The following is an 11356-nucleotide window of genomic DNA, read 5'->3' on the forward strand; positions in this document are numbered from 1 at the left end:
CATCGATTACTCCGAGGTTTATAGACCGATTTACATGATTCTTTTTTTATTCGACGCGGAATAGCTGCCAGTTGGTCCCATAGTCATCAGGTCAGGATCTGATGATGGAAACCCTGATAAATCGAGGGCAACTTTCGAAAGTTGTAAGCATACATAGGGTACAACCTTGACACTCATATGTATGCCTGATAGCACTATTCAACAGTGAAGGTTTGGAGCTGACCTGATGATGGAGACCAGAGAAGGTCGAGGGAACTCGACATCTGAGTCTGTAAACTACCGCGTGTTTGGGCTTATATTATTCGTATTGACGAGACCTTTGCAACAGTGAAGGTTTGGAGCTGACCTGATGATGGAGACCAGAGAAGGTCGAGGGAGCTCCATAACTGAAAATGAAAACTACCTCGTGTTTGAGCTTATATTCTTCGTATCAATGAGAACTTTCCAGTTATGTGGATAGTAACCTATTCGTTTCACTGAAAAGCTCAAAATAAAAAACTTTTTTACAAAAAAATATAACCGACTTCCCAAAACACTAAAAAGCAAAAAAAAAAAAAATTTTAGGTGCATCGGCCTAGAAGTCGGTGGCAAAAATAACTGTGGGACATCCATAGACACCGACTTCTAGGCCGATGCACCTAAAATTTTTTTTTTTGCTTTTTAGTGTTTTGGGAAGTCGGTTATATTTTTTTGTAAAAAAGTTTTTATCAACACACCACGCGGGCGAAGCCGCGAGCGGAAGCTAGTTTAACAATATTGTGAGCACGATGGCTTTCAGTTTTTACAAGACTAGGTACGTCAGATCGCGGCGCAAAGAGAAGGGTGTTATAATTTTTGTGTGTGCGTCTCTGTGTTTATGGCGTCGTATTTCGTAAACGGCTGAACCAATTTGGATGCAGTGCATAGAGATTTATTTCAATTTTTTTTTTCAAAATCAAATAAACAAATAAAGAGCATTTGTCCACCAGTTGATTGATTTCTGTACTACTAATATTGTTTAAAGTAATCTATGTTTTACTTACCTCGTAAGACACATTGTAGGAAACATAAACATTTTTTAATAATGTTGTCTGTTACTGAATGTCTATTGCCTGTACTGACTTTTATGGTCAATTTCATTTTATAGGCAGCGCGTGCAATTTTACTGTAAATCAATCAATCAATTACGGTTATTCGATCTTTTTATTGAATTTCAAATTTATTATATAGATATATCTTTACATAGATATTTACTTTACAATACATATAAAAAACTATCCCAGAAAAAAAAAAAAACACTATAACTAAAACGCGTCAAAAAATTCATCCCCATCGCTGTCAACTGGGAGTGTACCCAAGGGGCTGGCAGCATTACCTCGTTGGATCGCCATGCTGATCGTTTTCCCGAGGTAATAGCCAGCCAGCCTTTTGGTCACGAGAAGCGTCAATTTTTATTTATTAAAAGTAGTTTATTTGTTGAATATGTAATTACGTATGTTATGTATGTTTCACAGATCCTAAAATTTCTTAGAAATCTATATTATCATATAGGTGACTCCTAAAACCTGATGAGCCTGTTCTACCCAGATACGCAGACGAAGGCATCCTATTGGAAGTTATATATCTCTCTATGTACCACCTACATTAGAAAAACTACCGACGTAAACTGTAATATACCTAATAACAGAGCGGGATAACGAGTTGATTGGTATTTTGTATCTTGAATTTGAAAACATTATTCCGACACCCCTCTCACGTCTACTAAACTTAGGGGACGAAGCTTGAGACGAACTCCGCTAAATCGAATTAAGGATGTTTTCGGATCCCTCGAACATCCCGTATGACATAATAAATGTACATATTTTTATATATTTATTTATATTTTCATCTCATTTGCCTTCTTTGGGACTTTCCCATAGATTTTATTTGCGTTCGGATTATTTAATGAAATCCCACCCAAAACAAAAATGTGAAAGGCTGCCAAGTTCTTTTACTTGGCAAGTTTTCACACACCTTGTTATAAACCTACTAAACGCAATGAATCAAGTATATTTATTTTTCTATTAAAACTTGCCAAGTAACATCATTAAAAAGTAACTATTTTTAACTGAGGTATGTGTATGGAACTTGGTACTTATTCAGATCTCACTTCTTTTATAGGCGAAGCATTCCCATATTATCGAACTTGGCAGCCTTTCACATTTTTGTTTTGGGTGGGATTTCATTTATTTTTGTAAGGTTGTTTATTTATTTTTTCTTATAATTAAGTTAGTTAAGGAAATGTCTCATTTATACTATCTTTCAGATTTTTGAATATGCACTATGCTTCTTACAAAGAAATGAACTAGATTAACTAAATGGACTAGATTTACCAACTGACTGACATGACATGTTATCATATATTATGTTCGTGGATCAAAGTTACACATTCGTTATTTTCGAAAGTGACTCACACTTGGCCGTTTTCAGATTTTTACTTTACTTTGACTAAATACAAACCTTTGTAACGAATTTCAGATCGGTACGACCATTCGAAGATATATTATATAAATATCTAATAGATAAATTTAGTTCGTTTTAGTTCCTTAGGGGTATAAATTTACACCTTCATTATTTTGAAACTGACTCACACTTGGCCATTTTCAGATTTTTCCCTTTACCTTGACATAAAGACCTCCATGCCAAATTTCAAGTCAATTCGACCATTGGAAGTGGTCTAGGTTTTTGATGAGTGATACTTTTTAGGAAACGTGCTTTTACTTGATGTAGTTGTATTTGCGAGAAGAATTACATGTAGTGTTATTACTTTAAATAGTTTTTGTAAGATTTTGTAGACATGGATTGCGAGTTTTGCCTAACTTACCCTTAATTTTCTAGCCAATAAAAGTCATACCTAAGACGGAAACGGAAAAGCTGAGGCACCTAAGAACAATCTATGTAAATCTACCTAGGTTCGTAGTTCAGGTGAGTAAATAAAAGGTAGGTAATAAATATTCAGGCAAGTACTCATTACAAATTATAACAGAAATTCGTACGAACTGTGTATAAATAAATTCAACAAAATCATATATCTAGGCACGGTATGAATGTTAGGTAGTTGGATTGAATTTATTGGGATGGAATGAAAATTGTTAAAATAAAAACTGTGTTAGCCGTTAGGTATAGGTATCATAGCATGTTCTATTCGCATCCGTGCACTTGTCCGGAACAACAAGTAACAAGTGGTTGAATCCTTTCATTGTTCTAGAGATTCTAGAAGCGACACATAGGTTTTTAATTATTAGGTGATATGTACCCAAAAAAATACCAAAGAGAGTTTCATCCATGAAATCAGTTCTCAAGTTTAAAATAGGTATTGATCGTCACCTACTTAAAATTTAAAGACAGGAGAATGCTATTGGGTATTTCATTAGATTCCTAAATTAGTAGGTATGCTTAATTATATAAATATATTTAAAACATAAACCTACACCACCAAACACAAAAACGTGGTTTTAAGAAGTACCCGCTTCAGTAATAGGTTTACTCCATTAACTTTGTAACGGGACGGTGCGGTGGTGGTACAAAAGCTGGTATTTTTTTAAAACCACGTTTTATAATAAGACAGCATTTTTCCTCAATTTTCAGTCTTCAACCTATGTTTTACCATTTGGGTGCAATATTTCAGTTGTCACATCTTGCCATTGTATATCAACGTGAAACGCTATGGTCGTAACAAGGTAACAAGCATTGCCTGCAGCTGACGCGTTTAAAAATGCAATTTTTTGCTTTGTCTCGGTGTGCTGAGCTTCTGTGTGTCACTCTTGTGTCCGAGGTATTGCAATATGCTATGCGTCATGCGAAACGATTTGCATGATCGGCTTCCTAGAGTACTGAAAGTAAGGGACTGTATATGCCTACGTAGGTACCTAATATAAGAATCGTACCTGGGTACATATCTACGTGGTTTCAAAATATAAATAAGTTTAATGAGCATGTGGTAGATTCCCGATAACGGGTGTTCCGACATTATTCAGCAGGCAAGAGAGAAGCAAATCCGATATGGCTAGATCAAGTTTCATGAAAATTGTCTGTTATTAGGTACCTACACATTACGGCTAATGGAAAATGTAATAGGCATAATGCTAATTTACTACTCAAAACAACATATCTACTAATAGACATGTTTGACAGAGCAATGACCGTAAAAGCCTTCGGATTATTTACTGAACTGAGCGTTGTCAATGAAGGAAAAATAAAAGCTCGTTTTATTTTCTTCCTATTGCCATTGTTCTCTGTAATTTGGCCGGAACTTAACGAAAGAATAAGTTCAATGAATATCGGGAGTAATTCGAAATTGACTGTGGGATATTATTTTGTTCGGAAAATTATAGACGTAACTTACACATAAAGCAATACATAACAAAACTTACCTACTAAGGTAAAAAAAGAAAAATAAATGTAACTCGTTTAGCGCAGTCAAAAAGTCAAGATTTCAAATGATAAAAAATGATAAAAAGTCAAGATTTCAAATGAATTTGTATAATCCGCCTACACGTCTTAATTTACCTCTCGATGGACTCAAGAATCGACTCTAGAACAATAAAGTGTCATTACAAAAAATATCTGCTCTATTTCAGATAAGAGACTGCAAACATTGTTAAGAAAATTAATTAAATTTCGTACAAAGGCAACAATCTCAAGGTGTACAATCCTTGAGAATTGGACACTTAACGTGAAGACAAACTCGGAAGATTAATTTACAATTTTTGGGTGTCTCCCACGTCTAGAACGTACATTATAAAGCATTGTAACTAAGTTTTTTCCAAGGGAAAAATAATAATCATAGTGCGATAATTATGCAAATAAGAACATAACTTACACTTTTCCTCATAAAAGTTACAGCGGAGGAATGAATTCAAAGAAGAAAAATTAAAAGTATCTATGTAATTAATGTAAAAGAACTAAGAAGTAGTATGACCGCTAATAGGCTACATAATAATTTCAAGATATTAACTACCCACTTACCACATATTTGTTTAAAATTTAATGTATTATTCTTCGGCATGTTGTATTTTAGAAGGTTTAAGGTTATCTTCATATAAGGGCTCAACAACCTTACAGTTACAAAGGTCTAATGACGCAAAATATTATATTCATCAAGAAACATTTATTCAGAAAGAGACATTTTAGGTACTACTACACAGAATAAAAAATAAACAACAATAGATTATCATTCAGTCCGTTGAAATTTCAAATTTCAATGTTTCCATTTTCATTTTAAATGTTCTGAGCATCAAATTTCTTCAACATTACACTCGGGTACACTTTCATATAAAATTCTCTCAGTGAAATCGTTTCCTTTGGAATATTGTAAGACGTTATAATACATCTGTCTTGAGAAAATAGCTAATCTTGGTATACCGAGTTACCAGCACAGTATTATACTGGCTTTCCATTGTGGTACATGTCAAGGTCGATGTTTTTTGTAAATAAAAACAATCAGCTTCACATTTTGCAAAATTTTTGAAATGGTTCTGCCAATTCTTTCACTTGTAGAAAGATATGGTACCTAGGTAGGTACTTCTTGCCTATATCTCAGTTTATTATCAACCTACGCGTATTAAATATAGGCGACGCTGCGAGCAGAAGTTAATTATATTACAATTCACAAACACAAAAGGCTGACACACTTCGCAGGTAATCAATCTTCCATGCCTTAGTTACTCGGTTTCTGCATAGTGGACTACTGTTAGGTGCAATCGATGCGTGATTCAATTGTTTTCTGATATATGCACCGTCATGTGGCTAATAGTTCCCTCTAGCTAGTACATGTGACGCCGCTGCAAGAGCATTGTCATTGAGACATTGGACATTAGGCACTTAATCGAATGTAATTAACGCTCAATCAATCTTAAACCGTCTTGATTCAAATTAAGCGTGTCGTCTCCTAACTTAACACAATGTTCTAACTAGCTCAGACTTCTACGATGCTTACTGAAAATGTCTAATGTGATTAAAACTTTACAATTTTTTCAACATTGAATTTTATAAACTTATTTTTTAGTTAACGTAGTAAGTATATTTTATGAATATTTAACGCATACTTTTAATGAGCTTCTCGTTACAACGTTAGAGACCCATGTATGAGACTGTTCTAACGAGATGTGTGTAGTTCTGTTAACTTGTAAAGAGAAAATCTTTGGTGAAATGAACCCTAAAACTTTTGGAGGGAGACTGTTTACTTTCGAAGGATTAAATTAAAGTTAGTTCTATTACTCGACGTTGATGAAGTGTGAAAGGTTCGATATAAAGCATCCTAAGGTACGATTTCTGAATAAAAAGACAGTTTCATGAAACCTTATCTTACTAATTCTGAGAAGCTCGAACCTAATGCTCTGATTTGATCTGATATATTTTGGGACATAAATATGATCAAGTAAACAAATAGGTTCCTACTTTTATTTATTCTTTCTGAATACAAATAACAAACTTAGAATTCCTGAAATTACGCACTGGATCTATTAAAACTAATTGATAGGTATCACGGTAGACTATATAAAGTCTAGAGAGGTGAAGTATGTATAGTAAGATTGTTTCAGATTTTTCACAGTTAATTCTATTCAATAGTAGGTGAATTTCCAGTATCAGCTACTGAACCATATATGAAATCGTATTAAAGATCTCGTACCTACTTTTCGTTGTTGTTTTTTATTCCATATGTTTTTTTCATGTTTTATAGCCAGCTTTCATAATAAAAACTTTTCAAGACTTAGAAGTGTGTAGACAAGGGATTTAAAGGCCTTAAGGCTTGAGTAGTTATTTAACTTACCTTCTAGTGAGCCACATTATATTTTAAAGCACCCGGGAAGACTGAAACTTGAGGCGCATTGACCTACATTTTGACTCATTAGCTAAATGCAAAGTTAAAACCAAGTCACCCTAGTCATTCACACGCTACAAAAACGAGATAAACCAACAAAAAGTTTTAAGTATGCCGGGAATTTTGGAAAGCTAAAAACGATTTGCATTGTTTTGGTACCCATGAGAAGTGCTACCTCATTTATTTACATTACAACTTTTTGATGGAAACAATAGTTCTTTGTAAGATAGTAGGTTTATTATATCAACACGTACCTAGCTAGCAAGTAATTTTTCATACAGAATATATATTTAGAGATTTTGTGCTCAAATCTTTAAAAAGTTTTTAATATTTTACTCAAAACTAAATAAGCCTAGGAATACTATTGTCGTCCAAAATTTTCTAAATTTGCATACGCCATCTCTGTTCAAAGTTGGAGGCTTTACACGTATTGTGAAAAGTTTTGTAAATTCGCGGAGGAGGCAATTTGTGAACTTGAATTTATACGGGCCTCAATCCAATTTATCCGTTGAATTAATGATTGATAGCGTGAGATCAGCCATCGTCCCCTGCAACAAGTTTGGACTTACGATGCATATTAAATAGTTGACGCTGAGGTCAGGCTGCGGAACGCTTGTAAGGACCTTGGAAGATTTGGTATTCATAGAGACATTGATGATTAAGCTTTACGTACGTACATGCCACCGCAGGGGCGGATCCTGTCGTCAAAAAAGGATCTTGGTACAATACGATACCTATGTCTGAAAACCTATGTGAGTTTACAGCTGATGAGCATTTATGTGTGTACATTAGTATTCATAGTATATAGAGTGAACACATAAAGCGAGTAGGTACATAAGGGCGTACATAAAGGTATTTCATAAGGGAGTATAGGGTTACTATAGGGAGAAAGGACCAAAGGGACCTACATAAAATGAAAAATGATTGTGACGTCACAAGACAATTAGAGTCGTGTTCAAGCCTATAGTTCCAACTACAGCGGATCCGCCTCTGTACCGCCGTATATTGCATTTTGGTTATTTTAGAAGGTTAAAGCGATGCTGTCCAAATGCCAAGTGCTCAATGAAAGAACAGAACAGTTAGGATCGAGAACCACATCACTCATCTCTCAATAATTATCTAGTATAACGGGTTAGGGTAGCTGTTCTTACATTTCTTTCTATTTAATTTTTTTCATAGATTCGGTGCGGTAATGTGAAACATTAAGTGTTTTTTTTTTTTTATAAAAGCAGCAGGTACCGTGCATTGTTTGATTGTAAGTCTATTATGTTATTTGAAAAGTATTAAGGAAATGTTCTTCGAAGTTACAAAAGTTTCTTAAAATACTTATAAACATTGGACACTTTGGACAGGCCTAAATGTGTTTTTTTTTTGTTGAAAATGGGGCTATTTTATGTTTATTTGCAGGTTATATTTAGGTACTTAACACCTTTCTAGATATCGTCCAACTTATTTTATAAAAATAAAATTATACTTAATGGATTACCGTTTGATCTACGTTTCATGAAAATTGATATTCGAAAGAGCGCTTTCTCATTAACATAGTTTAGTTTCATCAATACTTTTTACGTTTTTACTGAAAAGATATTAGTTTCGTGACCTTTATTGAAAGTGGATAAAACATTATTTTTATTAGCTTTTAATATTATTAAATGGGTTTTTCTGCTGTGAGTTTTAAATCCAAGTTTGAAAAGGCATATTTGTGAAATATCAAGATATCAAATGTCATATAAGATAATGTAATGTAACCTTACGAGGCTGGCATAACGCAGCAGCGTTTAAGCCTCTAAAAATAAAAGATTTAAAAAAAAAAGATAATGTAATGTAAGATATTAATGTATTTAGTATTGCTTTTAACTTAGTATAGCTTTTAAAACTTTTGCATCATGAGATTAAGTAATACGTTTCCTATCTAAAGGTACAGTATCAGAGAGAAAATTAAGTTATGAAAGAAATGGTCTGCCGTCGCTGTAATGAACAGCTTGGAGATTACCTAGGTTCCTAATAGATATAGCTCGTGCAAAGACCGACTAGTCTCTTGAGAAATATCACCTTGCAACTTTAATCTAAGTCATACATATAAAATATTTATTTAGTTTTATATATTATTTTACACTAACACTTAACACAAAACATACATACATAACATATTGGTGGGAGCTTCTTCCCACCCCAGAGAGTAACACACAATAGAATCCACAATAATATTTATTTAGGAGAAAATTATAAATACATTTTCATGAAAGCACAATGACATGACACCACACAGACAACCCATTTTCATATATTATTCTTTTTAAGTACTCCAAATTCAAAATTGGTTAATAGGCCAGTAGGCCGACAAGTAGTAAGAATTGAAACTTTAACATATAAAATATTTATTTAGTTTTATATATTATTTTACACTATAGTTCGGCCATTCAGAGAATGCGTTCCTGACACGTCGCGATTGAACTGACTGAATTATAACATTCATTGATTATTGATATAATAATGTTGTTTTAATGCTCCTCAATTGTTAAAACGGTAAACAACCAGCAAAAATATTTTTATCGTAACTGCAACGCCATTGCAAAGTTACGTCGTCAGTTCAATCGCGACGTGTCAGGAACGCATTCTCTGAATGGCCGAACTATAACACTTAACACAAAACATAGGTACATGAAGAGTACTTAGGTACTTCGATAATATTTTTATCTACCATTCAAAATGTACCGTTCTTTACTATTCTACAAGCTTTTATTTAACTTGCAATGTATGTATGTATGTATATAAAAGCTTGTCGCGATTTTACTAAGAAAGTAAATACGAGTAGGTACTTAAATCTCGCGACAAGCTTTTAAAACTGAATTTAATTTAATGTTAAAGAAATGCCGTTATAAGTTGACAGTAAAGTTACAACAAAAGTTTTTTTTTCTTTTTAGCGCATCTAAAATAAACGCTTGTTTCTAAAGATTTTTTATTTTTACTAATATAAAAAATAAGAGTATTTTTCTGAAATAGATGTACTGTATGATGTAAGATGTAATGTGTATATCAGAATTTATTTCTAACAAAAATAGAATTTATTTTTTCCATAACAACACGATACAAGATATGTTTCCAACCAGGGTGACATAGTTCACATGGTTCGACCCTCGTTACTGAGGATTTGTTATTTGTCATTACTTATACATTTTTTCTATTTGCAGCATCAAATATGACGGAATCGGATAAAGACGATTCGATAATCTCTGTAACATTTTTATTTATCTTTTGTTTTTTTCTACGTCCCTTATTCTTCTCATCTCCTTAGCCTTTTCTCAACTATGTAAGACTGGTTGTCAGTCTGTCTCGTTTCTGACTATCCGTAACGACGGCTAAAAGAAGTTCAAATCACAGCCGGAACCCACCAATTCATCGTGCCTTCCGAAACATGGAAGAATTCCTAGTGACAGGACAGACACCCATCCACGGATCGACCGCGCCAAGCGTTGCCTAACAATATGATCGATCGATCCCCTTCTACATCCTTTATTGTTCATGAAACATACGTATACTGATAATAAAATTATAGACTGTGGGTTACGAATCTACGCTGATTGCATTCAATCTCATTCAATAAGCATGTTTGCTACGACATGGCTACGGGAATGCTACGAGCCGGTTACGAAAAGTTACGAGCTTGCTACGGGACAATATAACTCTGATTTTAGCGCCCTATACCATTTTAACGTCTTATTGATCGCCTATATTTTTATGTATTTTCTTATTGTACTGATTACCATGTAATCCAGTTTGCATTAATAAAATAATACAATTCCACAGTGTACTAAGTTGCATTCAATTAACTGGGGATCTAAATCGCTTTCACGCCTCATCCATCAAAATATAGTCGTTCCATCACTCAGGTTTTGTATTCATGTCGCCCATTCATAGTGTTTGTATGAAATAAACTAAAACAACGAGGCGATTTGTACATACCAGCTGATAGAGTTTAGATAAAAAATAATTTATATATTTCGTAATACTCTAGTCAGGTACATTATTACCCCGAAACTACATAATTATATATCTTGTACTGACTGTACCTAATTAAAATTAGTCATCTTACTACCTATTCGATATAAATACATCTGACTTTCAAAAGTAAATATGCATAAAACAAACCCAGAAATGAAATTCATATTCACTTAAAATTGAAAGTATTCGAAATGTTTGTTAAGCACCCTTGACCCTTTACATACTTCCCATGGAGTTTTCCACGTAAAAATGGTTGGAGTAACATTATATGTGGAGCTAGTAACGTACTAATGAAGTACCGAGTGTCCACAGAAGGTACTTTAGAGCACAGGGCCGGCTAATGTTTGTTCCCCTTTTAGTACTTAAGTGCAGTATTTGCCGATATCTCAGTAGAACGTCCTCAGGAAACAATTTCTTTAAAACGCGTCTTACTAACCCATTATCGTTGAGTGTGGGAATTAATGGATTTATTTTATTTGCTATATATTCTTGTGGCGATTTAATGGGGGTCAA

This window comes from Helicoverpa zea, chromosome 16, assembly GCF_022581195.2.
Source record: "Helicoverpa zea isolate HzStark_Cry1AcR chromosome 16, ilHelZeax1.1, whole genome shotgun sequence".
NCBI lineage: Eukaryota > Metazoa > Arthropoda > Insecta > Lepidoptera > Noctuidae > Helicoverpa > Helicoverpa zea.